Source organism: Mauremys reevesii, linkage group 14, assembly GCF_016161935.1.
Source record: "Mauremys reevesii isolate NIE-2019 linkage group 14, ASM1616193v1, whole genome shotgun sequence".
Lineage (NCBI taxonomy): Eukaryota > Metazoa > Chordata > Testudines > Geoemydidae > Mauremys > Mauremys reevesii.
The window spans coordinates 41,044,265-41,050,262 of NC_052636.1; the positions used below are offsets into that span (position 1 = coordinate 41,044,265).

At 45.3% G+C, this 5,998-nt stretch overlaps 1 non-coding gene across 1 annotated transcript; it reads left to right on the plus strand.

Annotated features, from left to right (window-relative positions):
• The first annotated feature begins 229 nt into the window (after positions 1-229).
• Positions 230-301, plus strand: TRNAA-UGC. Its single transcript has one exon. It is a non-coding gene; the product is annotated as a tRNA-Ala (tRNA).
• The last annotated feature ends 5,697 nt before the right edge of the window (positions 302-5,998 follow it).

Here is a 5,998-nt window from a genome sequence, read left to right on the forward strand (position 1 = left end):
TGCAGGAGATGGCTGAGTGTATCTCTGCACCCTGAGACCAGGGCAGCCACACTCTGTGCCCCACACATAGAATCTGGCCCTGCTGAAAAGTGGCCCCTATGAACAAGTCACCTCCAGGAAAGCAGGATTGGTCCTCAGAGAGGGAATGGGCTTCTTGTGAAGCTTATAGGTCACTGGATGCTCTGGAAACAGGGCGCTCTGAGTGTAACCCTGCAAACACAACCTGCTAGGGGATGTAGCTCAGTGGTTGAGCACATGCTTTGCGTGTATGAGGCCCTGGGTTCAATCCCCAGCATCTTCATAGTCATTTTCACCCTGCTGCTTTGCTCATGCCCAGCGGGATGTGGCCCACCAGTCTCCCTGCACCAGTTTCAGTCCTGCTCAGTGAGGGCAAGTGACAATTGCATGGAAGGTCTGGGGGTTCTGCTCCTAAGTCACCTCAGTACATTTAAGATTCCCACCCGCTGTGCTGCTTGGGACAATGGTAGATGAGAAGGGCGAATCCTCCAGCACTGGAGGAAAGGTCCCATTGCACAGACTGAGAGGCAAGGAAACAGAGGGCAGTCAGTGCTCAGGGAGGAGAGGGTCAATGATTTACTCCCAGCAGGGGACACTGTCTTTTGAGTATCAGAGGGTAGCCGTGTTAGTCTGGATCTGTAAAGGCGACAGAGTCCTGTGGCACCTTCTAGACTAACAGACGTATTGGAGCATGAGCTTTCATGGGTGAATCCCACTTCGTCAGATGAATGGAGTAGAATTCTGTGACTGGCTAGCCAACTACAAAAGCAGTTTCTCCTCCTTGGTGATCACACCTCAACTGCTAGAAGAGGGTCTCATCCTCCTGATTGAACTAACCTCCTTATCTCTAGACTGATTCTTGCCTGCATATTTATACCTGCCCTGCAAATTTCCACTACATTCATCTGACGAAGTGGGATTCACCCATGGAAGCTTATGCTCCAATACGTCTGTTAGTCTGTAAGGTGCCACTGGACTCTGTCTTTTTGAGGCGAGTGCTGCTGGCTTGGGATGGTGCTGACGATGGATAGAAAAAGGCTGGAGTCAATGGCAGATGGGACCACAGAAGGTCCTGGGTGCTCAGATGCCCCAGTTATTGCACCCAGGCCTGTCCTAGACAGAGAAAGACACCGAGGGACCCAGCCCCTACAGTGATCCCATGGACAAGAACCTGGTTAGGAGTGGGGTGAAGGTTCCCTCTGGGCAAGGGAGCTGAAAACCCTCCGTGTCCTGGAATTTAAGCAGCAGGCTTCAAACCCTGCACGGGTGTGGGCTGAGTGCATCAGCAGAAGATTGGGCTGGACAGAGGTGGCAGGTTTGTATAATTTTTGGTGGTGCCCAGAATGGGACCAAGTCCTGCCCACCTGCCACACACCTGTGTAAGGCTCTGGGAAGGAGTTTGGTTGTGGGAGGGGAGAGGGGTTGGGCTCTGGGAGAGTTTGGGTGCAGGGTCTGGGCTCAGTCAGGGGTTGTGGTGAAGGAGGCAGTGTGGGGCAGGCTCTTGGAGGGAGGTTGGAGTGCAGGTGTGGGGTCTGGGCTGGGGCAGGGTTGCAGGAGAGGGTGAAGGGTGCAGCATTTACCTCAGGCATCTCCCAAAAGCAACCCGCAGCCCCTAAGCTGGAGGGCCGGGGGCGTCTCTGCGCACTGCTACCCACAGACTCCACCCCCGCAGCTCCCATTGCCACAGTTGGCAGAGTTGGCAGTTGGGGCGGGGGCAGCATGTGGAGACCCTCCATGCCAACAGTTGTTCTTCTCACAGCTGGCTGATAGGGGCAGCAGGATCTCCCAAATCTGGGAATCTCTCTGTGCCCCACTGTTAGCTCTCCATCCTATCTCCCCTAACCACGCACACCACTCCCCTCCCCATTATCAGTGTTTTAGAGACCCCTCCCTCCCTTTATGGGATACAGACTCTCTGTGACAGAGACTGACTGGGGCTCCTCTCTGCATGGCCCCAGTGGGAAGGAAAGAGACTGGGGAGGAGAAGATGGGCAGAAGGAGTCTAATGGGGCAAAGCCAGAATAGAGGAGATTTTCTTCCTGTTAAAATGTACTGGAGTCTCATCGCTGAAAAGCCGCATCTTGAGTTACGTTTGAACCAGCAGCCTTTCAATTACCAGGCAAAGGTGTGAACCACAGAGACTGATAACTGCCTGCTTCCCAAATGTGTTTAAAACATATTCAGGGTGCAACTGGTTAGTGCAGAGGGCCATCTGTTGGGGTTATGAGTTCAAGCTTTCTCTCAAGCCCTTTTTCTCTTACCTGTGTAGTTTGTTTTGCCTAATTCATATACACAGTGCTACACTAGAAAAAGGAGAGTAAGTTCTAAAATGTAGAGGTGGGTGCATACTTTAGAAACATCCCCCCTGTGCTTCCATTAGTTCCAGCAGATTGTTCACTGGAAGGGCAAATTGATTTCTTTGCTGCTGAGAAAGAGGCTAGGACAGGTCTGTGGGCACCAGATCTCTCTGCTTCTTCCAGTTCCTTCCTGCTCCAGTCACTGCTGTAGGAGGATCCTATATGCACTGAGCCTAAACATTTTCCTGGGCCTTCTTAGCATAGTTGGCAGCATGTCAGTCTCATACTCAGTAGGTCCTGAGCTCACACCTCAGAAAGACAATGGTTTCTGCTCCTACTTCAGATTTTCTAAAGGAAATCAGAGAAAAGAAGCTATAGGAAGTGGTTCCTAGACACTCCTAACACACACAGATTTTTCTAAGGCATTAACTTTTCCTTCTCTGTGGAGTTTGTATTCTCCATAGAGCAAAATAAAACAAAAACATGCAAGTCTAAGACTAATACAGTATGAAACTCAATACAGATAAAATCTCACCCTCAGAGATCTTCCAATAAGCTTCTTTTGCAGACTAGACTTATTTCTTGTCTGAGCCCAATCTTTGCACCTGGTATAGTCCTTGTTCCAGCTCAGGTGGTAGCTCGGGGATTTCTCATGACTGCAGCCACCTTTCTTCTGTTCCACCCCCTTAAACAGCTTTGGTACAAGGCAGGAATCTTTTGTCTCTCTCCTGGGAAAAGCCCGAGGTTTAAGATGGATTCCTGTACCAGGTGACATGGTCACATGCCCTGTGAGACCCCCAAGCCTTCATTGTTCCTGGCCTGACTCACAGATGGTGCAGGACAGAGCCATCTCCAGTCAATTGTCCTGGTTAATGGCCCCACACTTTGCATCATTAGAACAGGACCTCAGAGTTATAGTTTATATTTCTAGCTTCAGGTACAGGAAAGATCGGTTCATACAAATAGGCTGAACACACACAGTAGATAATAAAAGCTTTGTAATGATACTGCACAGAGACCTTTTGCATGAAGCATGTTCCAGTTACATTATATTCACACCCATTAGCATATTTTCATAAAATCATCAACATCACAGCAGGAAAGGGTTTTACTGTGGCACCTGGGAGCAGTTGAGTTTCATGTCCAGGCTGTGCTATGAGTTCCTCCACGTTTCCCATAAGCACACAGGGCCCTTAGCGGGTACTCTCGATACAGGAATGGCCCAGATACAATGAAGTGATGGAATTGCATTTTCCTTTTAATTTTGAATTTCCAATGACATTTCTGTTTTGTGATTTTGTTTTGCTTCGTATAACTGTGTTTTCTCAGGGACTTGATATTTACCAGGCTAACTAACAGCTAATAACGGGAGACTTCCAAGCAGGGCGTGGGAGCGGAAAAGAACTGTAAGAGATGCTGGTTTTCAACCTTGTGTTAGATAAGAATAGAATGCAGATTGTAGCAGAAATTGCTGAGAGAAGTAAGCTATCAGAAAGGAATATGTACAAACAAAATGCAGTTGTTGCTCCTTACTGTATGTCAAAGGTATAAATGCTTGCCTTAATTGTTTATCTAACCGAGACCTACCTCGGGAGGAAACTCTGCCTGTCTGTACTCTCCCGAATAACTGCAGTTGCTCAGAATAAGCGGCATAATATAATAACATTTAACATCCCTGTGGTGGGAAGAACATCTCAAAAGCCCAGCGCTGTGGCATTTAATTTAAAAAGGGAACTATACAAAAATGAGGGTTAGTTAAACAGAAATTAAAGGTACAGTGACTAAAGTGAAATTCCTGTAAGCTGCATGGACACTTTAACGACACAATAATAGAGGCCCAACTTAAATGTATACCCCAATTTAGAAACACAGTAAAGAACTAAAAAGACCACCGGGCTTAACAACCATGTAAAGAAGCAGTGAGAGACAAAAGACTTCCTTTAAAAAGTGGAAATCAAATCCTAGAAAGGAGCATAAACATTGCCAAATTGTAGGTGACAAAACTGAGGAACTGTCACAGACTGAAGTGTCACTAGAGCAGGTTTTGGAATTAATTGATAAACTCAACATTAACAAGTCACCAGGACCAGATGGCATTCGCCCAAGAGTTCTGAAAGAACTCAAATGTGAAGTTCTTGGAACTATTAACTATGGTTTGTAACCTGTCCTTTGAATAAACCCGGTACCCAATGACTGGAAGTTAGCTAATGTAATGCCAATATTTTAAAAAGGGCTCTAGAGGTGATCCCATCAATGACAGACCAGTAAGTCTAACATCGGTACCGGGCAAATTAGTTGAAACAATAGTAAAGAATAACATTGTCAGACACATAGAAGAACATAAATTGTTGGGCAAAAGTCAACACGGTTTCCGTAAAGGGAAATCGTGTCTTACTAATCTATTAGAGTTCTTTGAAGTCCAACAAACATGTGGACAAGGGGATCAGTGGACATAGTGTACTTAGATTTCCAGAAAGCCTTTGGCAAGGTCCCTCACCAAAGGCTCTTACATAGAATTAAGTTGTCATGGGATAAAAGGGAAGGTCCTTTCATGGATTGAGAACTGGTTAAAGACAGGAACAAAGGGTAGGAATTAATGGTATATTCTCAGAATGGAAGGGGTAACTAATGGTGTTCCCCAAGGGTTAGTCCTAGGACCAATCCTATTCACCTTATTCATAAACGATCTGGAGAAAGGGGTAAACATTGAGGTGGCAAAGTTTGCAGATGATACTAAACTGCTCAAGATAGTTAAGACCAAAGCAGACTGTGAAGAACTTAATAAAGATCTCACAAAACTAAGTGATTGGGCAACAAAATGGCACATGAAATTTAATGTGGATAAATGTAAAGTAATGCATATTGGAAAAAATAACTCCAATTATACATAAAATATGATCAGGACTAATTTAGATTACAACAAATCAGGAAAAAGATCTTGGAGTCATCGTGGATAGTTCTCTGAAGATGCCCACGCAGTGCTACAGAGGAAAGCCAGTCAAAAACAAAACAGGATGTTGGGAATCATTAAAAAAAGGGATAGAGAATAAGACTGACTATATTATTACCATGCCATAACTCCATGGTACTGCCCACATCTTGAATTCTATGTACAGATGTGGTGCGTCTCATCTCAAAAAGATATACTGGCATTAGAAAAGGTTCAGAGAAGGCAATTAAAATGATTAGGGAGTTTAGGAACGGGTCCCATATGAGGAGAGAGATTAAAGAGGCTAGGGCTTTTCAGCTTGGAAAGAGGAGACTAAGAGGGAATATGATAGGAGTTATATAAAATCATGAGTGATGTGGAAAATAGATAGGAAAAGTTATTTATTTATTCCCATAATACAAGAACTAGGGGTCACAAAATGAAAATAATAGGCAGCAGGTTTAAAACAAATAAAAGGAAGTTCTTCTTCACACAGTGCACCGTTAACCTGTGGAACTCCTTACCTGAGGAGGGTGTGAAGGCTAGGACTAACAGGGTTTAAAGACTGGATAAATTCATGGAGTTAAGTCCATTAATGGCTATTAGGCAGGATAGGTGAGATGGTCTCCCTAGCCTCTGTTTGTCAGGATGGAGATGGATGGCAGGAGAGAGATCACTTGATCATTGTCTGTTGGTTCACTCCTAGCTACTTCTGCTCTACAACTATAATTGTGCTTTACACCAAAATCACTAG